Source organism: Pinus tabuliformis, chromosome 1_2 (genome assembly GCF_031772625.1).
Source record: "Pinus tabuliformis cultivar Carrire ecotype Pingquan chromosome 1_2, CPIR1, whole genome shotgun sequence".
NCBI classification, from domain to species: Eukaryota; Viridiplantae; Streptophyta; class Pinopsida; order Pinales; family Pinaceae; genus Pinus; species Pinus tabuliformis.
This window is the reverse complement of record NC_142298.1, coordinates 19,909,555-19,934,825: the sequence shown is the minus strand read 5'-3', so window position 1 is coordinate 19,934,825 and position 25,271 is coordinate 19,909,555.

Sequence of the window (25,271 nt, the reverse complement as noted above, 5' to 3'; positions counted from 1 at the left end):
AATTAGTTGGATGAGTAAGAAACAATCTATAGTGGCACTATCAACTACAGAGGCAGAATACGTGGCAGCCACTCATGCAAGAAAGGAAGAAGTTTGGTTGCAAAGATTGTGTTCAAGTATGGGGTTAGTACATGGAGCTATAAGGATAGGCTGTGACAGCCAAAGTGCAATTTTCTTGCAAATAACCTCGCATATCATTCAAAGACAAAGCACATTGATGTTCAGTATCACTTTGTGAGGGATATGATAGAAGATAAAAAGGTGTTGCTGGTAAAGGTGGACACTTTGAAGAATATTGTAGATGCATTGACAAAATCAGTGAGCTCTGAGAAGTTCTCTTGGTGTAGAGAGACAATGGACATTTCAGGGCTAGAAAAATGACTAAGCTCTCCTGTGGCCCCCTGTGTAAAGAAAACAACAAGTGGGAGAATGTTGGGTTGTGTTATATTCTTTCCATGACTAGCCCACGTAGTTAACCAGGGGGTTAGAGGGGGGTGGAGCCCCCCTTCGTTCCGCCAATTGTGTAGCGGGGGGGGGTGGTCACAGGGGGTTTGAGGCATACTCGTAACCCCACTTTATGGGGTCCGGGGTAGCGCCCCAAAAAAATTTGGTTTTGGACCCTATGTTAGGTTGGGTAGACCCACCTATGGTTTTGTGCATGATTTTCACACATGTTTTTGGATGCGATGGTTTTCAGTCCTTGGTATTAGACGCGATGGTTTTCGATCCATGGTGTTGGATGCTTCGGCATGTATAAATATGTATTATAACATTGAAAGGAACATAATGAAAAATCAAGCTAGTAGTCCCTGTTTTATGATCCAGGGGAAAATCTCTGTGTATATGTGTTTTATGTGTTATGCTCTCGCATTTTTTATTTTCTATGTTTTAGAATTCGTATGCAGGTAATCTTTGTATGGGGTTAAAATCTACAAACCTTTTGAAATAATTTTGAGGCATCAAATAAATTCTTTTTGGGGTAAAACTTTGTTGTTTATCGCTGCACCATTTCATGATATTACACACATAGAGTTATTTCCAACAGTGCAAGAAGAGCATCAATCAGACTATGTATGCAAAGGTTATCCCACTCAGAAGTTGACCTTCTGTTTTCACACCTATACTTCAGGAGGATGCCACGTCAGCCCTCATTATTCATGGAAAAGGGGCTAGCCATGTGATTATGATGTAAAATACTCTAGAAGAGTCTATATTGTAACTCTATTTAAGACTTTTGTAGTCAAAATTATCCACTAGAAGGCTATCAGGCTATGTTATAACCAGGCCACTAGGAGGAAGAGGCATTCCATTCTTTTGAGAGAATTTTGTTTTATAGATGGGAAAAGATAGCCATGAGAGATAGGAAGTAGAGCACATAAAGAGGATTTGTGCACTGTAGCAACCTATGGGCCACAAGAATTAATTCTTTGTACCTGTAGCCATATTTCCAGACAGAGAAAGAGTTCAAATCAGCCTCACCTTCTAGCTGGGTTTTCTCTTGAAAGGGTTTCCCAGAGCATATCTTGTGTCTTATGTGTGTGTGTGTGCGTATTTATTTTTTTGTTCTATACTTTTCTGCATAATTTCCATTTGCATGCATGCACTAGTTACAGTTCAATCTATAGATCTTAAAGTTTAATAAAATTGTAATAGTGTAAAATCTCATATTTTTAATATAATATTATCAAATATGTTGTGACAAATTGTCTAGTAGAATATCCACGGCAATTTGCGGATCAAAAATTGAAATACCACTAAGAGCGTCCCTCATAGAAATTGGTGTGCTTGTTGAGTACTCATTCTACAGATTGACATGACAACACTTGGAAAGATATTTTATAAAATCAAAGAGTTAAACCTCTTAATCCTTTTGTTGAGCTATAGTTATTATATGGTAAAAAGTAGTTATAAGTTAAAGAATTGGTGGATGTTTAACCAGGTTGACTAATGAATTGGCTGCATTCAAGTCTACCTTGTAGTATGAAAGCACTGGGCATCATGAAAGTGTACCTATGGACCAAGAGGAGAAGCCCCTGATTGATTGCCCTACCAACTAATGACAAGACTAAAAATGATAGCACTAAAAACTCTAGAATGGTTTGCAAAATAGAAATTTGGAACATCAACCATAGGGTTTTGGATCTGAAGAAGGAATGAAAGAGATTTGAAGTAGCGTTACTCAATCCTAAGAGAAAAAGGGCTAAAGGAAGTCTTGATTGATGTCCGTAAGGATCCCAAGGAATTTGTAGAAGTAACAATATACGGAGGTCGTTTTGGAGTTTTGAAGTTTACAGCAAGCACCTAATTTCCACGTAAATATAATCAGAATCTATTTCTCAATGCCAACCACAACAAAATTTTAAGTATTGTAAGGAATTTTAACGCCTAGGAGATAAATGTGAAAACTTGTTGATGTATGTATTTTTAATGGAAATCGTTAATAACGGGTCAGTCCAAACTGTAAAGAGGCACTCCCATTACAATTATTAACACAGGGGATGTGTTATATATATATATATATATATATATATATATATATATACATTTGCAGCACTAAAACAAATTTCTTGGGCCAACATACAAGTGGCTAGGTCTGACCTAACCTACAAAATAATTAACATGAAATAGAGGGTCAACTTTTGCTTGTACTCAAATTCAATAAGGAGAGTTGACTTGTATTCCTCTAAAAGTGATCCAAGCTTTCGGTTTGCCTTAAAAGGCAGACTTCACATGGCCAACTAGAGACAAGTTTCAAATGAAGTTGATTTATGTGATGTTTGAGGCACCCCTTGGATAGTCTAAACCGGTACTTCGATGATATTTAGCAAATGAAACTACATAGTGTAATTGATCTTAAAGGGCCTTTAGAGGATGGATGTTATGTACAAAAAGACCTTTTGATAATACATATTTTATAGAGTAGTTGATCTTGAAGGGACTTTAGAGGATGGATGTTATGAACAAAACACTTTTTGATGATATGTCTTAACTTTCAAGACTCGAGCCTCTTAAATTTTATACACTTGGCTTGAAAAGGCCCTTACATTGTATCCTTTAGGATTATTTAACTCAACAAGAGGGATTTTAACACCTCCATATACTAGATTAGGGGATTTCATTTAGGAAATTATTATTTTCTTGCAAGAGGAAGTTAAGCCTCTCTCCTTATAAATAGAGAGGCACTTCTTTCATTTTTTTCATGGTTGGAATAGGGGAGAAACCCCTAGAAAGTCTGAAATTTCTCTAATTTTACTTTTCTCTTAAATTGGGCTATGGATGGATAAATTGAGCATCCTCTTGGAGAGGGCTTTTTGATGTGAATAGCACTCTTTTCTTGGATGGATATTAGTGAAGCTTGGATAAATGCATGATAATCTAAGTGGGTGGATTTTCTTTGTTATGGTAATTAAGTATTAAGCAAGTGAGCATAGATTAAACAAACCCTTCTTCCAAGACCTTAAAGAGAGAGAAAGTGGTTCCCTTCCCTTATCTCATCCTTAGATATTGAGAAGCCTTGGGTCAAATTCCTTGAGATAGTGAGTGGACCTACCCTAGTCTTTTGAACAGGCTAGATATTACTCCAATCATCTTCAAGTGTGCAAACTAATACATTGATCTTCTATTCTCCATCAATTATTTTCTTTTGAAATCCTTAAAAGAATTCCAAAGGGGCTTGCTCATTAATATCACCTTGTATTTTCTTGATTGTGTGTGTTTGGGAATATCTCTTGAACTTATATTAGTTGACCTAACTCTTCTAAAATGTGATTGGACCCTTTGAATTCAAATCTTCAAATTACCTTCAAAACCCTAAGAATCCTATCTTAGAAAGAATCCCCCTTGAGTTGAAGGAGAGCTAGCTAGAACAGAGAAGAGGGTTGGTGAGGTGACAATTGGCCCCCTTCTTAATTACATAGAAACTTGCACTTCAGCGTTGTGGCCCTTATCTCAAGAAGTGTAATATTTTGTTTTAACTGAGATCAATCCATTTTATGTTACAAACTTGTAGTAGGACTACACATGGATAGAAATACAATTTGTTTGAAATTTTTTGGACATTACAATGATGCAACACCATTGTAGTTTTATTATAATATAATTTTCCCATATTGTTAAAAATGAATAAATAATCATTGGAAATAGCTTGTTTAAACTCCTCTTTCACCTCCCAATCATCAAAAGGAGACACTATAATTTGAAAATGTAACTTGGAAGGTGATTTTGTGTTGGTCAAGTGCCACGACATGCCGTGAATTACCAAATTTTTCTCACAGCTTAATTATTTAAATTTTTACTAAGTTTTTAAATATTTCCTAAGCTTGGATTTTAGGCATAGAATCAATAATTTATTTTTTTATTTTGTTATCCACTTTTTAAAAGGTTAAGAAATCAATAAAAGATTATATCGTAATTGTTAATCTCATGTATGAAGGTGCAATCTCAGCCCTCCATCACTTTGTAGATTAGGTCAAAAATTTATAAAAGAGGGAAAGGCATTGTTGGAGAGGTCAATTCGATTTGGCACAATAGTTACATTCAACAGTGATAGGAGATCGAAGTGACAAGAGAGTTTGGATCAGCGAAGGGACTCTTTCAAGGGAAACAAATAAACTTATGGAAGTCGAAATACCTAGTCGTACAGTTTGATTTAATTGAGCAGAGATCAGACCAATTTAGCAATTTGTATGGGTTGAAGAAGGTCTAATTGTCAATTGATTGGTTGGGCCATATAGATTGATTTGCATCAGACCATGCAGTTTTTTTTGTTGGGTCGAAGGGATGAAATTTCTCAGCAATTTTCTACTATTAAATTCTTGAAAATCATTATTTTAATCAATTTTCTAAAGTTGAATAAAGAGCCCAAGTTTGTTAGTGTTCGCCACATTGGGGTTTCCAAAGTAAAAATTGTGTCAAATAATTTTTTATGTGCTTGGTTTTCTATTTTATTTATGTTGTGTGTAACTTAGTTAGGAACCCAAAGTAATTTTTGTTATAAATTTTCAGATCTAAATAAATTCGTTTTATATCTATTCTGAAATTTTTGATCGAACATTAAATTTGACCTAGATTCAAGAAATTTAATATGGTATCAGAGAAATAGTCTCTTAGTACAAAACCAAGGGCATTTAACACAAGGTTTTTAGCTAGAGAAAAAGAAATAAAGAAAAATTATAATTATATATATATATATATATATATATATATATATATATATATATACATATATATATTGTGTTTTTAGCAAGCAAATGTTTAAGGGTTTAGTCCACCATGGCAACAAGCATTCAATAGAAGCCAGATTGGAAGGATCCTCAAATTATCTTCAATAGAGAGTTTGAATCATAGTGGTTCTCAAAGAAAATAAATTATGGAGTGTCATCAATACCATAGTTGTTTCACCAACTTCAGATTCAATAGCCCTAAATTTGCATGAGATAAAAGAAGCAAGGGCGCAGAGAATAATTATGGATGGATTCAAATATCACCTTATTCCACATTTTTTCAAGAACACAACAAAATAAATGTGGGATGCATTTACCAGGTTGTACCAAAGCGATTATCAAAGTCGAAAGATGGTACTAAGGGACCAACTACATAGCACAAGAATTTCCAAGGGCAACGGTGTAGCTTCCTATTTGACCAGAATCACTTAGCTACAGGATGAGATGGAAGCTATAAATAAATTATACTTGAACCAAAACTTGTGCCTATAGTCTTGAATGGCTTTATGAAATAGTGGGATGTGTTCATTAAATGCATTGTAGGTCGAGAGCACCTTCCCACTTGGGAAACAATGTAGGATGATTTCATTCAGGAAGAGAACAAAGGGGATTAGTAAGGTGACCCAAAAAAGAAATTTGAGAAAGAAGAAAAGAATCTTGCTCTAGCTAGTAAGCGTAAGATGAACGAAAAGAAAGGGCTAAGTAATGGGGCAACTTCTAAGGGACAGAAGAAAAAGAACCTCAATAAGATAAAGTGTTTTTCTTGTCATCAAATAGGACACTTCGCCAACCAATTCCCTAACAAGAAAAATGGAAAACAAAATAAAAATAGTGTTGCTACAGTTGAAGTAGATGAATTTGTAGCCAATTTCAAAAATGAGTTTTCACTCATTGTCTACCTCTTGAGTTCAATGGCCACTAGTAGTGGTATATTGATACTGGGCCTTATTGCCACATAACTAGAGTGAAGGAGTATTTCACCACCCTGAAGGAGAAATAAATGGACTTATAAATAGAACTTAGGGATAATGCCAAGTATAAAGCAGTCGAAGTTAGCACTATGTTATGGGAATGAAAAAAATCTTATTTATGTTTCTATATTGGAAGACAAGGGTCACATTGTGACCTTTGAGGGTGGAAAGGTGTATATTTGACCTAAGGATTCCAACACAGCCGAGGTGATAGGAGTCAGAAAAGGTAACATGTTCAAACTTCAATTTGAACCAGCACAAGCATTATTGAATGGAAACCAAGAGTTGGGTGAATTATGGCATGAGGTGATGGCTCATTTGCACCATGGAACACTCAATGTGCTAAAGGAAATTGTGACAATGTTTCCTGAGTTCATGATTGAGCAGCTTGATGTCTACAAGGGTTACATAATGGGAAGGTATGCTAAGAACAACTTTCTGAGCAACGATACTAAGGTGAAGGGCATCTTGGACCTAATACATTCAAATTTGTGTGGTCCCATGTCAGCAGTGTTCTTAAGTGGATATCACTAGTATGTGACCTTCATAAATTACTATTCCAAGAAGACTTGGATATACTTCTTAAAAAAGAAGGACAAGGTTTTCTTTCGGTTCAAGGATTTCAAATCCCTTGTGGAGAATAAGACAGGGAGAAATATTAAGACACTTAAGTATGATATGGAGGAAATTACACCCCAAGTGCCTTCAAGGAATTTTGTGCACATGAAGGTATCAAAAAAGAGCTGGAAATTCCATACAACCCTCAAAACAAAGCGGAAGAAAAGGGCCATTATTGGAGCCACCAAGGCTATGTTATATGACCAAGTGTTGGAAATACTAAGAGGGGGGTGAATCAATATTTTACTTCAATTAGTTAATTTTAATCTTCAAAGAATTTAATAACATTAACATCACATCAAAACATAAATTAACATCACATCACATGCATGGTTAACAACATCATTCAAAAATTCATAACATCAAAGACAGTACACAAAATACTTTTAGGTGGAAACCCTTCTGAGAGAAAAACCATCGAACGTTTTTAATATAGTCTTTAAATATTACACCAATAGGAAGGTCCAACTTCCAAGGCTCTCCAACAACAACTGGAAGGAGGCTTCAACCCCTAAATTATCATCTCCAATGGAAAGGATGCTCCAACGCCCTAATTTACAGGCTTCAACCTGAAGGAAGCTCCAACTCCCTAGTTTTATCAGCTCCAACCGAAAGGATGCCCCAACAGCCTTCTTTACAGGCTCCAACCTGAAGGAAGCTCCAACTCCCTCGTTTTATTAGCTCCAACACCTTGGCTTTATCATCTCCAACTGAAAGGATGCTCCAACACCCTGCAAGCTCCAAATTGTTGCCCTAGCTCCACCCTGCCACCCTTAAGTGTTCTCAGGATCCAACCTAAAGGAAGCTCCAACTCCCTCATTTTATCAGCTCCAACACCCTAGTTTTATCAACCCTTTCACCACCCTACCACCCTACTCAGTAAGCCACTACTTTCCCTGAAGGATTCAACCTTTAATTGATCATAATGGACCATGTTTTATATATTTTCAAAATGGATCCACATTTGTTGAGTATCAACATAAATAACATCAAGCCAATTTGTTGATTTCATCCTTTTGGAATACTGGCACAAGGTCATCAGCAACAACACCAAATCTCTATGTTAATTCATACAATATTAGAAACTTTTTCATAATATTAACAACCTTCAAGTTCATTTAATATCAATCTTGAGAAAGAACATCAATTTCTTAGCCCAATATAAGATCTTCATATCTCTAAAACGTACAGATGAAACCTTAGCAATATCAATGTAACTAGTAGCAGTTAAGAAATGCTTCTTGCCGACAAAACTCTGACCAAAAACAATACAATATACTTTAAGTGCTCAACAAAATACAAACCCTAGCACCTTACAATCACGAATCAACTAATTCTTGATCATCCATACATGCATCAGCACCAACAACTCTAATCTAATGTATCATTATCCTTAGCATCATACTCGTGAAATGTACAAAAAAATTAGCAATATAAGGCTTTAGCAACAAGTGCATGGCAGTGATGAATATTCTCTGCGATGTGAACCCTAGATTTCATATGGAGAAATTAGCAATAGTTTTTGATGATTCTTCCTCAAGTCAACAGGCAGTATAATAGACTCAACACAATCATGTTATTAGATTTGTCAATAGTCTAATCAATTATGGTTTCAACAATACCCCTAGAATGTTTCAACAAGAGTCATCATGAGTAATCAGTTCTACTACAATATGATCAAATACCTTGCCAAACAATAACTACTATTACCCCTGTAGTATAAAGCCTAGTTATGGGAAACAAGTAAACAAGCATTGAAAACCCTACAATACACCATCATGCTCATCCCTATTGTAAGAGAAATAATATTCATATGTTGAACAATCATCAACACCATGGAACAAGTATCCTTCAAACCCTAATAAGTCAACAGTGATTTTCAGCTATTTAAACCTTGGCTTTACATTCAAGAATACTCAAATACATGTAATATATTATTTATGAGTTCTATTATAGGCATCAGCATTTATGTCTTTTTTAACACTATCATATTGAACTTAGGGCCAAAGAATAAGCTCATGTCAGTAGCTTCTCCCACGACAAATCCTTGGCATACAAACTTTAAGTAATAGTAATTCTCATGGACACAACTATGTTAGCTCAATAAAAACCCAAGTGACTTATAATAGTAATTGTGAATTATAATAGTCATTATGCTTAGCGTCAACATATTAATCCTAACGTAGCATAGCAAACATGCTTAACGGTCTTGTCATCACCATGCAAAATCCTTGAACAAAATTAACCTTTGCCTCAATTCTATCCTCGGTTCTATCTTGAAGGGTAAGTTGAGGCTTGTTTCATGGCTAAGTAGGCCTAGTCTTGAGGCGGGATAGAACCCTTAGAATCATGTTTATCCTACCTCAAGACTATGCCTACTTAACCAGGAAACGAGCCTCAATGTACCCTTCAAAAAAAGGCTTTAATTTATGCTTGATAGCCTTTAATAGTGGGTTGATATGCTTCTCTTTTGTGGTCTAGAACAAAACTGATTGATCTTTATCGCATAAAGGGATGCCACTGAAATTTTAATTTTAATTTTAGCAGCATTATATTCATCAATCCTCAACAGACATCATGGCTCAATAGACTTTGATTATGTTTTCTTCTGTCATCACCCTTAGACAAGCCCTTAAAATGCCCTTCATCTACAGCTTGGATTCACCAACTTATTCAGCCCAACCAGGCCTTATCTCAGCGTTCTTTTATGGCTCAAACAAGGTTGTTCTGGATGCTTACAATGACCTATAACAAGCTCTTATTATGGCCCTACTACGGCCTATTGTGGCTATCACAAGGCTGAAATTTGACCCTTCAACAGACCCTTCTCTATGTATGTAAAGCCATAATTTGAGCCATGAATATGCCTCAAAAACTCGGATTAAGGTCAGTGTAGTTACCAATCCAAGGGTCTAGATTAGACTAAATTTAATGTCAACCAAGGTAAGTAAACTTAGAGGCACGTGTCTAAAATTTATAGACCTAAAAGGATCTCATCTACCTAGATAAGTGTTTACTGTGACAGGCTACAGCACTCTTTTACAAGAGATTGGAATATGTTTCCTTTCACAATTTAAACACCTATATCCTCTAATTTAATTAGTTGTTCTAAAACAGAGTGTTACTAGTCTGAGTCTTCAATCCTCTTACAAGGATATAGTTCACAAAAACTCTTTCCAGCTAACACACTAAGCATTCATGAAAACAAAAAACTCTTTTAATCATACTAAAACTCAAATTCATGAAAACAGAGTCCATAGAGATACTTTGAAATTCAATGTTCAATTAAACCTTTTACAAGATCTTGTTCAATAATTTAGCAATTGAATTTTCAAGCTATCACCATGAATCATACAATAACACTCGCCAGAACTTCTAATTGAATTAATAAACTCACAAACAAGGAAATAACATCAAACGCTATTCAGATCTGAAGGCTAAATCCTATGAAAATGAAACGACAGTGTACCAATCTTCATGTAGGGCCCTTCCATGCTTCAATGGCACACTTAGAAAACTTCAGGTGATGAAAATGTTAACACATAAACACTACAATTGATGAAACGCTACCTGTGATTAAGTTCTGGAAAATTAATTACATACTAGAACAGAGTTCTGGAATACGCAGTCTTAAGCCTGCTCTTGTCTCCTCCTAGTTATTACCATTTACATCCAAACGTACATGCATTATCGCTTCAGATGTTTCTGCTTTTACAATCAAAAAGGCTAGGTTCATTTTTTTCTAATCCTAACTGATTTCTAAAACAAAACGAAATCAGTTTAGGTAACTTCAGATTTTTGCTGCTTTTACAACCAAAAAGGGTGGATTTGACCAGCATTGACCATGTATTCGGGAGCTCCAGATTCGATGCTAAATAGATTTTCCACCATGTATGTACATTCTAGATCACGTCCTTATCCTCTGTTCCAATTTTCCTGCCATGCCACGTGTCACAACATAAACCAATTATAGGAAGTCATGAAATCCCGTAATTTTGTTGAAAATTTCCAATTTTTAACATAAAAATCCATAAATTAAATTTAATGTAAAATAATAATTATAATGCTTCATTAATCAATTTCAATGGACTATGAGGGGTTTATGGAGGAAAATGATAGATAAATGATGGATTTTTAGAAGAAAAGAATGTCAATAAAATAGTACCAACATCTCCCCCAAACTCAATGATTTAGCATGTCCTCATGCTAATCCTGATGTGCTCCCTTTATATTATGTTCCTTCTTGTGCCTCTGCCACTTGTAGCAATACATTTATATTCTTCTGAACTTGGGAATTCTTCTGAACTTGGAACTCATGTTTCATATTCTTATATTTTTCTTTGAGAACTTTTTTCTGAGTGTACCATTTTGTTGCCCATTTTCACGTTTCAGTTTGATCAATCCTAAGTTCTTTGATTTTCTGCTTCAGTTTCTCATTTTTCTGCTAAATCTTCTTGCTCTGAGCTCTCAACATTTCATTTTCCTTCTTTATGACCTTCTCTAACATGTTTGCTTCCATTAATTCCTCTTTTATCTCTTCAATCTGTTTCTCTAACCTTCTTTGTTTCTTGTTTGTAGGTGCTGGCTCTTTCCTTTCTCCCTTGTTACTCTCAATTTCCATTTCTGCTTCCTGTTCTGGCTATGAATTAGTACTGCTTTCAATTTCCATTGGTGCATTTGCATTCGACTCTGGTTGATCATCTTGTGTTTGATTCCTTTTTATTCTCCTTGATCTTCTTATAAGTAGTGAATATTTTAATTTTTTAACTTTTCTTGGCAGTTTCTTGCCTCATCCTTCTTGTCCTTACACCACTGTTGGGTTGAGGAACATTGCTTGACTTACGCTCAGGGATTTCCTCATCAATATCAAGCATAAACTCTGTGCGCTCTTGCTGTTGTTCCTATTCATCTTCTTTAATTTGATTGGCAATTAAAAATTCTTTCCATGTTTTTCCTCTCCTCTGCAACTCAAATTCAATTAGAATTTTGATCAACCCAAAATGATACAAACTCCTATCTTTATTACCTTTTTGTTTCTGAATGGTCTTCAACATTTTAGTCAAACTCTATAAGAGGAAGTAGGGCAAATTGATAGTGCATTGACCTTTTAAGTGCAACAGAAGTTTTATGTGATATAGGTATACTAGACTATAACGTCCTTCACATGTAACAAATTTCTGAATAATGTATACCATTTCGTCCCACGGGTGAATTATCCAACTTCTGGGAACACCTTTTTTCCAATTGACGAAGGAAACCCTTGACCTAGTCATAAACTAAGTCCATGATTTTTCCTTAAATTGTTTGGTTTTGAAATATTTTTCCCCTTCTGGACTGATTCCCAATGTTTGTGTTATGGTATCCTCTGAAATTCTAAAAGAGAAGTTTCCTATTAAAGCTTTCTCTCCATTGAAGGAAAATGCAAATTGCTTTGTAACTTCTTCATTGTTTCCATTGAATTTCTCTAGAAAAGATAACCATTGTTTTTCCCTTAAAATCGTGACACAGTCTTCATGATAGTGAACTATCAAATTTTCCGGGCTCTGCTCTATTGGTCATTTTATTAAAAATCTCTATTCTAACCCTTTTGTTTATTCTCAAAAATTTAATCAGGGTTTTTCAATTTGTTACCTCTTTTCCTGCGTTCCACTGAGCTGACCTGGTAACGTCTTCGATTCTCTGAGTTTACTTCTTCAATTGCTTGAGCGAGCGACCTGGTTAACGTCCTCGATTTATGGGCGGAAGTAAAAACTCGGGGTAAGCCTGTCTGCTATTCTCTCCCTTTGTAGCACCTACTATCTCGGCCCTCTTTGAGAAACTCAGAGTCTGAACACTAACACGGTAACGCACTTTATGAACTCAGAGTTTTATAAAATGAAAACTCAACAGCCGACCTTCATCCAATTGCTATGATGACAATGCAGAGTTGGAAGGCGCATTCACATCATGAAGACAGAGGAGCAGTACTAATTTGCAGAGGTATAATCATGAGAACACCATATACAAATCGTATGATGGTAACGGATATATATATTTCATGAGCAGACTTGGGTCAAAAGATTGTTTTATAACTCCAACAGTCGAAATGAATGAACTCATTTGAGGATAGACGGTTTAACACTTGTCTTTCCATTGCACGGACTTGTACATTGAGTATCCCAATTGTTGGTACTTGATTGCCAGAAGGCCGATTTAAAAATGATGAGTTGATGACAAGGTTTGAAGAGCGGTGTAGGAAAAGGTTTGAAAATCGTAGTAGGAATATGGCAATAGGCTAAGGTGTGATAGGAAATGATAGCAGAGTGATAATGAGATGAGTAGTTAGGAATATTACAAGGGTGATGGGTATAGGGGTTTTTGAAATTGATAACAAGCAATAATAATTATCATTTTTAACACTAAAATAATTTAAGAATTTTAAATGTTAAAAATTTCAACAATACATTACACTTGTTGGTTGACAGAATGTTGATTTGGCGTGCACAGGTAGGACTGATCTGTTTGTACAGGTATGACTGATCTTCACTGTCCAAAACAGGTCCCTTTGAAATGAAATTGAATATAACAGGTCCCTTTAAAATCTGAAGAACTTTGAAGAACTCTGAAGAACCATGTTTGTGAAGCTTCTTTTATCCTTGGTGTTGATGTAGCCTTGATTATAATTCTGATGATAAGCAACCTTTGAAAACTTTGTTGAAGTAGCCTGATGTATCTTGAATGCAATCTTTAACAGGTCCCTCTGATATCGGTGATGTTGACAACAGGTCCCTCTGATATTGGTAATGTTGACATAGTCTTCTGAACAGGTCCCACTGCATATTGCTTGAACAGGTCCCTCTGATTAGAACAAAAACAGCTCTTTTATTGAAATACTGAATTACTGAAACAAATTCCTTGAAATGTCTTTTATTGAAATACTGGATTACTGAAACAAATTCCTTGAAGATTTAAAAATGAGGAGATGAGATAGGAAAAACCACTGTTTCTTCTCCCCCACTAAGTCTGTGACTTGTCCTCAAGTCATTATTGAAGTGATAAAAAAAACAGGAAACAAGTAGAACAAGGAATTCTTACCAGCCAAATGAATGGTTTTCTAGTAAGAATTCGGGTTTAGAGTGTGCCAGAGTCTGGTTTCCACATCTAAACCATTATTATTATTTTTTAAAGTTTTTTTTTTTTTTAATTTGTGATTTTGTATTTTTTTTTTGTTAAAGCAAAAATGAAATTGAATGAACTAAGGTAGAGATATCACAGCTGAAGGTTGCAATATCTCAACCTCCCTTTGCTGAGATACAGTTTGAAGAAAATCTTCCTTGCTGATGGGCTTATGATAGAGTTTCAACCTATGTCCATTGACAAGAAAGGTGTTGCCTTCTCCATCAATGGTAGTAAGCTTGATTGATCCATTTTCATAAACTTGAACTATTTCATATGGGCCCATCCAGTGTGTTGTAAATTTGGCTTTATGATCTCTGAATTTAGAGTCAAAAAGTAAAGCCCAGTCTCCTTCTTTGAACTGTTTCTTTTTAATGTGTGCATCATGCCACTGCTTCCTTTGGTTCTGCATTAGGATTGTTGTCTCCTCTGCTTGCTGCCTCATTTCATCTAACTGGTTCAATTGCATAATTCTCTCTTTTTGTGCTTCATTGAGATCAATTCCTAAATCTGCAGCCATCTTATAAGTATGTATTTGAAATTCAATAGGAAGCATTACCTCTTTTCCATACACCAACTAATATGGTGTAAATCCTGTAGTGTTTTTCCATGTGATTCTGTAAGCCCAGAGTGCATCTTTGAGCTTCTCTTCCCAATTCTTTCTGTTCATTGCTACTGTCTTAGTGATAATTCCTTCCAATGTTTTATTTGTAGATTCCACCTGGCCATTGGCCTGTGGATGGTAAGGTGTACTTTTCCTGTGCTTGATTTTATATTTTTCTGTGATGTCTTTGACCAGCTTTGAAGTAAACTGAGTACCTTGATCCGTCACTATCTCCCTTGGTACTCCATACCTTACAAAAATTTCTTCAAAAAGGACGTTTACCACTATTTGTTTAGTTTCCCAGACTAGTGCTTTTGCTTCAGCCCATTTTGTCACGTAATCAGTACATACTAGGATGTACTTTTTGCCTTTGGAAGTTGGATTGATGGGTCCTATAAAATCTAGAGCCCATTTTTCAAATGGCTCTAAATGTACTTGAGGCTGAAGTGGCATTTCATCTGTAGTTGTTGGTCTGCCCATTCTTTGACAGCTATCACAACTTTTCACATACTTCTTGGAATCTTTAAAAATAGATGGCCAATAGTATCCAAAACTGAGAATCTTGAATGTTGTTCTTTTGGCTGCAAAATGCCCACCACACATTTCATCATGGCAAGATTTTAAAATATCAATTATTTCATCATTTCTTACACATCGTCTAATAATCATATCATAACCAGTGTAAAATAAATCTCCATTAACCCATGAATATCTAGCACTTTGTTTGATCAACCTCTTCTTTTCCTTTGGAGTAAAATATGGAGGTGTTTTTCCTGTGGACAAATAGTTGGCTAAGTCAGCATACCAAGGATTCACTATTGAAATTGCAAATAAATTTTCATCTGGAAAAGAATCTTCAACCGGAACAACCTCACTTGAATTTTGCAGTCTAGAAAGAAAATCTGCCACCTGATTCTCCTTACCTGGTCTATCTAACACTGTAATATTAAATTCCTGTAATAATAACAGCCATCTGGTAACTCTGCCATTAGTGATTGGTTTATTCATTAAATACTTAATGGCGGAGTGGTCAGTATGTACAAAAACCTCATAACCAGTTATATAATGTCGGAATTTATTTACAGCATGTACGATTGCAAGCATTTCTTTTTCAGTGACTGAGTAGTTTAATTCTGCAGGTGTTAGATTTTTACTAATGAAATAGATGGCATAATTGAAAGACTCTTCTTTTTGGCCTAACGAAGCACCTACTGTAGTATCAGATGCATCTATAAAGATATGAAATGGTAGGGTCCAGTTAGGTCCTTTTAAGACTGGTGTGGTTGATAATGTTTCTTTGAGTGTTTCAAAAGCTTGCTGACAATTCTCATTCCAGTTGAAAGGTGTATCTTTTGCTAGAAGCTTAAACAGAGGTGAAGCTATTTTACTAAAATTTTCAATAAACCTTTTGTAATAGCTTGCATACCCAAGAAAACTTCTTACCTCTTTTTGAGTCTTCGAAATTGGCAAATTGACAATGATCTGGATTTTTGATGGATCATTTTTAATGCCTTTAGAAGAAATATAGTGACCTAATACTATCCCTTCATTTAACATCATAAAACACTTTTCATTGCTTAGGTACAGATTAGCTTCAATACATCTCTTCAAAACTTTTTCAAGATTTTCTAATGAATGCTCAAATGAATTACCATACACTGAAAAATCGTCCATATAAACTTCAACACATGCATGAACTAAATCAGCAAAAATAGCTAATACAGTTCTCTGAAATGTAGCTGGAGCATTGTAAAGTCCAAATGGTAAAACATTATAGGCATAAGTGCCCCAGGGACAAGTAAAAGTGGTTTTGTCCTGGTCCTCTAAGGCTATCTTGATCTGGTTATAGCCACTGAAACCATCAAGAAAAGAGAATGATGATTTCCCAGCTAATGTGTCTAGCACTTGGTCAATAAATGGTAGTGGGAAATAATCTTTGAGGGTTTCTTTGTTCAATTGTCTGTAATCAACACAAATCCTCCACTTGCCATTTTTCTTGGGCACTACTACCAATGGGGATACCCACTGAGTGTCAGAGATAGGATAAATAAAATTGACTTTCAATAGTTTTTGTAATTCATCTCTAACAATATCTTGAAGCATGGGATTCATTCTTCTATGCGGTTGCCTCACTGGTTTGATATTACTATCCATACAAATATGGTGAGTGCATGTTTCAGGGTGAATTTTGTGCATATCAGTGTAGTCCCAAGCAAATGCTTTCTGATATTTTCTTAATAATTGAATCAATTTTTCCTCCTGAGATGAGTCTAGGTGAGTGTTAATATTCAAAGTTTTTCCTGGACTAATCTCTATGGTCTTGCTCTATGTGTTTGTGATAGATTGAATGGGAAAAATGTTTTGAAATGTTGTTTGCAAGGATTGAATGGTGCATGTTTCCTGAAAATTTTGTGCCAAAAGTTCATCTGCAGCATGTTATTGGTCATTTCTTAATTCCTTGGAAATATCAGGTTGAGAAAGGAACAATTCCACCAAATCATCATTATTATGTTCTTGAAAATCATAGATTTGATTGATGCTGAAAACAGATTGGACTTCTTCCTTATCATTTTATTTATCATCAAGCCATAAATTGTGTGCTACTGCTGCTGATTGTGATGATGGGTAAAGAGTGAGTTGTTTTCTTTCAGTTCCTTGTGAAATAATCATATTACCCAATCTACATCCTATGAATGCATCAGCTGTTGCTAACCATGGTCTACCAAGGATGATAGGGTGTCCTCCTAAATTAGATTTTGGCTACAGAACTAAAAAGTCCACTGGATACTCCCAAGAATCCAGTGAAACAATTATGTCCTCCAAAATCCCTTCAGGAATCACTTTAGACCTATCAGCTAGTTCTAGAACAATTGTTGTGTGTTGCAAGTTTGTGAGTTGCAGTGTTTTCAATGTTTCAAGAGTCATCACATTTATTGCGGCCCCAAGGTCAATTAAGGTGTTTGGAATATGTATGTTGTTAATGATTGTAGTGACTCTGGGAATACCAGGATCAACATACTTTTCCATTGAAATGGTGTTGGTCATAAGGCCAGCTAAATGTCCAATAACATGAATAGTTTGTGGATCAACTCTTTTCCTAGTAGGCTTCTTGAGGCATAGTTCTTTGATTGCTTTAGTATATATGGGAATGTCTTTTATGGCTTGTAGTAGTGGAATTTTTATATAGACATTCTTTAGCTCATCTAAAACATCAAACTGTGGTATAGATATGGGAAGTTTTGTTTGGACCAATCTTTCTGGAAAAGGTGGTGGATGCAACGGTTGCATTTGTTTATTTTTAATGTCATCATTTTGTTTCCTTTGAGTTGGAGTTTCATGTTCATTTTCTTCGTTTTCTTCTTGTTTTTCAGCTATTGAAGGTTCTTTTTGAAGTACCTTACCAGACCTCAAATTGATATTTTGTAAAGGTAATGTGGGATATGATGGTCCCTCATCTACACTATAAGCTGGTCTCTCTGCTCTATTATTTGGATTTGGTACAGGTTGAGCAGGAATCTGAGTGGGTCTAGGAGGTTGTTGGTTAGATGGAAGTTGTAATTGAGGTGGATTTATTGGTGGAGGAGCAGGCAATGCTTGTTGAGTGTGTTGGGGTTGATAAACAACTTGCTGCTGAGGATATTGCTGATATGTTTGAGGATATTGCGAATGTGGCTGATGATACTATTGATATGGCTGAGAATATTGTTGGTATGGTTGAGGATATGGTTGATATTGTTGAGAGTACTGCTGAAATGGTCTCCATTGTTGTTGTGGGTAATTTTGGTGTTGCCATGGCATGGGTACATTCCAAGAATTCTGAGCATACATCTGATCTTGTGCAGGAAATTGCAAATTTTGGTTTGGAAACATACCTGGAGGTGGAGGTCTAGGTTGCCACGGTCTCTTAGCGCCCATGAAATACACATTCTCCATATCTGTGTTAGCTTCCACATTACAATTCTGCAAAATCTTGACTTTAGAGCAATGAAATATATCATGATTTTCAGTACAAAAGGCGCAAACTTGAATGTTTTCTAATGGGCAGTCTTTCAAGGCATGTTTCTTCCGGCATTTTGGACAAAAGACAGCCATTAATTGATCTTCCTCTTCTTGTCTTTTCTTTGCTTTCAGAGTGTCAATTTGAGTTCCTAAGGTACTTAATAAATCTATTTTGAATTCTTCTAACAGGTTTCCTATTTCAGCCCTTGTGACACTTGCTGAAGCAGATTTTGTGGCTTTAGATGATAGAGCTCTTTTTCCATATCTGGCTTTGCACCTTGAATACTTTTCATATAAATCAGCAATTTCTTCGAAAGGTAAAGTGGAAATATCACCTTTTCCCATCAAATTAAGATCATCTAAGTATTCCTCTCGAATACCCTTCAAAAATATTGTTCGAATCAGATCAAGGGACATGGTTCTATGTTTTGATTTTTGTAAATTGTAAACAAATCGTTCCAAATACTCCTCTAAACTTTCATCCTCTTGTTGATTCATTCTAAAGATATCATCTTTAGAATCTTTCGATCTACAATAAGGTTGGTATTTCTTTAGGAATATTCTTCTCATGCCATCCCAATCAGTTATTGCATGTTCACCAAGTCCCATGAACCATCTTAATGTTGATGCTTTTAATGTTGCTGGGAAGAGTCTAAGCCTATGGGCATCATCTGTGTAACCATATGTTTGACATACTATGTCAAATTCAAAAAAGAATGAATCTGGATCTTCTGAAGCCATGCCATAAAAGTTTGGTAACACAGATGGAGGTATGTTTTCATTTTTATTTCCTCATCTTCTCCTGGTTCTTGAATAGGAAATTTAAAGGTTGACTCTTCCTCTTCTCTTCAACCTTGATTTTGTGGTCCTCTTGGTGATCCATCTCCTTCCTCATCCATTTTGATAGGTTCCTCTGTTGATTTAGTTTCTTGTTTAGCGTCACTTGTTTCAAAGAGAAGTTGTTCTAACGATTTCTCTCCTTCCTGAGATTTTTCAAAATCAGTAGGTTCATGGAGAGATTGTTGAGTTATTTTGCTACTCACTCTTTTTATAGAGGATTCAGGGAGATGTTTCTTTTGTGATTCATGTGCCAACAGAATTTGTCTCTCAATGAGTGTAAGTCTTTGCCCTGATTTCTTTTTATCCTCTAATTTTTGTATGGTGACTTTCCCAGCTGGTGTTGTGTGTTCAACTTTTCCTAAAGGGTCTGTTCCTAATGGTGAATTAGTTTTTGGATGGGGGGTTTTTATGAATCTACCTTTATCATATCTAGATCTAGACATAAGTAAACATGACTTCTAAAATGATGAATCAAAATTAAATCTATGTTTTTGTTTGTTTTTGTTTATGTTTTTTTTTTAGAAATCCTCTAGTTGCGCCTCCCCGACAACAGCGCCAAAATGTAGTTACCAATCCAGGGGTCTAGAGTAGACTAAATTTAATGTCAACCAAGGTAAGTAAACTTAGAGGCACATGTCTAAAATTTATAGACCTAAAAGGATCTCATTTACCTAGATAAGTGTCTACTGTGACAGGCTACAGCACTCTTTTACAAGAGATTGGAATATGTTTCCTTTCACAATTTAAACACCTATATCCTCTAATTTAATTAGTTGTTCTAAAACAGAGTGTTACTAGTCTGAGTCTTCAATCCTCTTACAAGGATATAGTTCACAAAAACTCTTTCCAGCTAACACACTAAGCATTCATGAAAACCAAAAACTCTTTTAAGCATACTAAAACTCAAATTCATGAAAACAGAGTCCATAGAGATACTTTGAAATTCAATGTTCAATTAAACCTTTTACAAGATCTTGTTCAATAATTTAGCAATTGAATTTTCAAGCTATCACCATGAATCATACAATAACACTCGTCAGAACTTCTAATTGAATTAATAAACTCAGAAACAAGGAAATAACATCAAACGCTATTCAAATCTGAAGGCTAAATCCTATGAAAATGAAACGACAGTGTACCAATCTTCACGTATGGCCCTTCCACGCTTCGATGGCACACTTAGAAAACTTCAGGTGATGAAAACTTTAACACATAAACACTACAATTAATGAAACGCTTCCTGTGATTAAGTTCTGGAAAATTAATTACATACTAGAACAGAGTTCTGGAATACACAGTCTTAAGCCTACTCTCGTCTCCTCCTAGTTATTACCAATTACATCCAAACGTACATGCATTATCGGTTCATATGTTTCTGCTTTTACAATAAAAAAGGCTAGGTTCTTTTTTTTCTAATCCTAACTGATTTCTAAAACAAAACGAAATCAGTTTAGGTAACTTCAGATTTTTGCTGCTTTTACAACCAAAAAGGCTGGATTTGACCAACATTGACCATGTATTCGGGAGCTCCAGATTCGATGCTAAATAGATTTTCCACCATGTATGTACATCCTAGATCACGTCCTTATCCTCTGTTCCAATTTTCCTGCCATGCCACGTGTCACAACATAAACCAATTACAGGAAGTCATGACATCCCGTAATTTTGTTGAAAATTTCCAATTTTTAACATAAAAATCCATAAATTAAATTTAATGTAAAATAACAATTATAATGCTTCATTAATCAATTTCAATGGACTATGAGGGGTTTATGGATGAAAATAATAGATAAATGATGGGTTTTTAGAAGAAAATAATGGCAATACAATAGTACCAACAGTCAGCAAAGAGCCACCAAAAAAAAAGATAAAATTAACCACAAACAAAAACCTTGAGAACTGGCCCTTAGCTTCAAATCTTTAATAACACACTCAATCTTAGAATTTCAAAGTTAGATAGATGTATGCATGATAATTTGATACCCTTAATGGACTAATCAAAGCTCATAGAAATAGTGATGGAGGGGGGTTCTCAAGGGGGGCTGACATGGCCTAAAGCCCTGAGTTGACCTAACAAAATTTGAAATTTGAATTTGAAAATTTGAAAATTTTAGAGCTAATTTATAATTACCCTTTGAGGTTGACTTTGACAAATATTCATAGGCATATAAATATTATTTTATGTCATCCATTAGGGCTAGAATAATCCTCATTAGGAGGGTAGATAAAACCCAAAGAAAATAAGAAATTTTTACTTCAATATTTTGTCAAATCATCAAGTTGTCTTTCAATATTCAATTTGGGGTACCTTCACCAAACTTCGAGGCTTCAAATTTGAAGAAGCATATCTCTTCAACCATGACAAGTTATGATGCATGTCACCTACCATTGAAATCGGAATGACAAGGATATACAAATGATGATGATCTTGATTACAGATACCTTTATCTCCACATTCAAAATATTCATTAAAAGTAGGCCATCATGACCAAACCGCAAGAGCTTCTCATCCTTATAGGGCTTCTTGATCATTGGAGTTGTAAACGTTTCTTGATCATTGGAGCTTTCAAAACAATGTAAACTTTTAAACGGGAACTGTAAACTCAAAACGGGAACTCTAGCCAAAAAAACCCCAAAAAACATGCAAAACAATCCAAAAAATGAAAAGTGTGTATTCTGGAAAGATGTTTTATTTATTTTAGGAATAATTTTCAACATATTTAAAAAATGGCAGTAAAACCAATTTTTTTCGTGCAAAATAAATGAAAGGTATAATAACATTTTTCTTTCCTAGGTATATTTCAACATTTTTTAGTAATGATGATAAAGATAAAATAATGGGATCTGAAACACATTAAAATTCCAAAAAATTTCATCCATGTCGTTAAATATATAATAACATTACACTAAAGATCGCTAAAATTCTAATTGTTTTCAACCATAATAATAAAGATAAAGTGATACTCCTTTTAAAACCGGGAGTGAAGCTATATAAGCAGAAGCTCAGGAACTTTCACCAAGGGAGGAAAGTGATGGAGCTCCTGCGAACCCTAGGAGTTGGTTATGGCATGCTCTCTTTGGGATTATCTTTTGCCTATGATTAGGGCTAGTCTGCCACACTCCCTCTCGGTTGACTCCCATCTCTTGTTGTCGTTTTCCTTTTCCCTTATTTGGCATCAGGGTCATCAGTTGTTGTCTGGGCATCTTTATGTCAATGCATTTTTCTGGGTTGCTTTTCTCATGTGCGCTATCGGCTGGGATGGAGGAAGATATGGTCAATTATTTTGAGGACCCATATGCTTTGGTGCCCATTTGGATAGTCTCACCCCCACAACTGTCAGTCACCTCTACCAACATATCACTATAGATTCCCTCATCATTGGCCGGTGATCCTAGGGTCTATACGGTTCCAAATTATCCTTCTTTTTCTCTCCTAGCTCAACCGTTCCTCTCGTCGACTGGTCCGTCTACATCCTCGTTGTTGGCTTCTGGGACTCCTGATGAATCCTTTTTCAATCTCGGCACAAATTTCTCCCCACCCTCCCCGGCTTCGCTCCAGTTCCTAGTGACCTGTCTTGACCCCTCCTCTGCCTCATACTCACAGGAGCCCCCTATTTTCCCCTCCACTGGGAACCCTTTTTCTCCCCTTTCTACGGAACTGGACCCTCATTTCCCCCATTCATCTTATGCAACATCTTCCGTCTTGCTCCCCCTGATTTCAAATCCTCCCACCTCAGGCTATTTCATTGGTACCTCTCTCCCACTTCCAGATTTGGATGGAGGTCCTCAAGTGGGTTTTGGTATAGGTCATCCTCCCACTCCATCTGTTATTCCCCTCACAGGAAAGTCGGGCAAGCCTACAAAGAAGTACAAAGGATTCAAGGCTGGGACCAGGAAGATATCTCTCACCTTGGTTGAAGATATACAGATAGGTGATGTGCTTGATACCTTTGATCAGGTACTGGTTGGGCGGGTTTGTGGAAGATCATACTTGGTTGCACATCTGTGATAGTGGATTCTAGAAATTTGGGGTCAAGTGCTTAATGAATTACCATTTGTGGTAACTCTTTCTCGTGGCTGGTTTTCTCTTCACTTCTAGTGCCCTGAATTCATCCCCTAGGTCTTATCAAAGTATTGGCATATTGAGTTTTCTCTGGTTCTGCTCAAAAGATGGAGTCCTCTCTTTGATCTGGAGCATGAACATTTGGGGGCTGGTCCTATTTGGGTTCGACTACCTGGATTACCACTTCACTTCTGGTCGGAAGACGTCTTCAAGAGAATTGGTAATGCTCTGGGTACCTACTTGGATTATGAAAAATCCTATATTGTTACTGGGAACATGGCTATGGTGCACATTTTGGTGCATTTGGACACAAGAGAGGGGTTAGAGGAGAACCTGCAAATTCACTGGAGAAATACATGTCGAATACAAATTATAAAGGGGTTCCCTATCATTGTCGGGGATGCCAAAAAACTAGGCACTTATATAAGGACTACCTTCTTCTTACATCCAACTCTGCTTCAGTGGCTCGACCAGATCATGCAATAGAAGAAAATATCACTACCAAGCGGGGCAAGCATCCTTCTCAGGCTAATGACCGCCCATCTATGTCTACTTAGACAAACATTGGAGCTCGCAAGGAGACTATTCACCCCTAATCCTCGCGTATTAAATGATCTCGTGCAGTTGCGGCAGTGGCTACCTCTAATGCGAGTATTTCTTCCACTGCACCCTCTCTTAGTTATGCTTTTTTATCTAATTTATTTCATATTGTATCCATTTCGCATTGCAATATTGCACCTGTATCCCCCCCCCTTCTACTTTGTGCTCTCTGGCTCCCTCTCTTCCTATTTTTACCTCCACCCCCCCTTCTATAGCTCATGTCCCTGGATCTGTCCCATCATTTGAGCCTTCCATTGACTCTAGTCAAAGTCACCATTATAACCTTTGTTCCCTTACCACGACTTCTCCTGGTGATCACTGTGGCATCGGTATTGTTGGCTTACTAGTTCCTGACCCAGGTTCAGAGTTAAGTTTTCCAAACAAATCCCTACACTACTGGCCCTTTCGGCATCAATCCATGGAGCGCAGACTGAAGTCTCACTCAAAGCAGTATGGGGGGATGCTAGAACCAATTTTCTGCACCTAGAGATGGTTATGATGTCATTTTATGCCCTAACCCTTCCTTCACGCAGATCAATAAACCCTTAAGGATTATCGATATGAATTTTTCTTACCAGCCTCTAGACCTTCGCGAAGGTCTACGACTCTCTTTCACGTACCTTAAACAGACGAATCAACTACTTACGCACTTCTGAGATTGCTTCTACTTCTGTATTTACCCAGATCAGGTTAAGTGTCTAATATCTTTAGCATGCATTAAGATATTCTTCGCGTAAACATATATTATGACTTGCGTTCATATAACAATGTAAAACATATAGATTCGTGCATCAACACAGCATTAAATCATAAACCCATTATTCATCATGACATTAATGCATTCATTAATAACATAAGTAAATGGATAAAACACAGATATTTCAAGGTTAGTTTGTTTATTGATACTTCAGATTTGCTTACAGACTCAAAACTACTCTGCACACTCAACTATAGGGGTCTGCACACTCAGCTGCAGGCTCTACTCTAGGCCTCTTCACACACAGCTACAGAGCCTCTCTTCTACTCTAAGACTCTTTGCTCATCACTTCTACTGACCCATTACATTCATTCTTCGTTAAAAACTACTACCTTAGACTCTTCTAAGACTTCCCTTTTTATACAATCCCCTGGTCCGCAAACCATGGGTAGGTCTATATAGCCGACACGACTTACAGAAAAGAAGGGTAAAAATCCTTTAT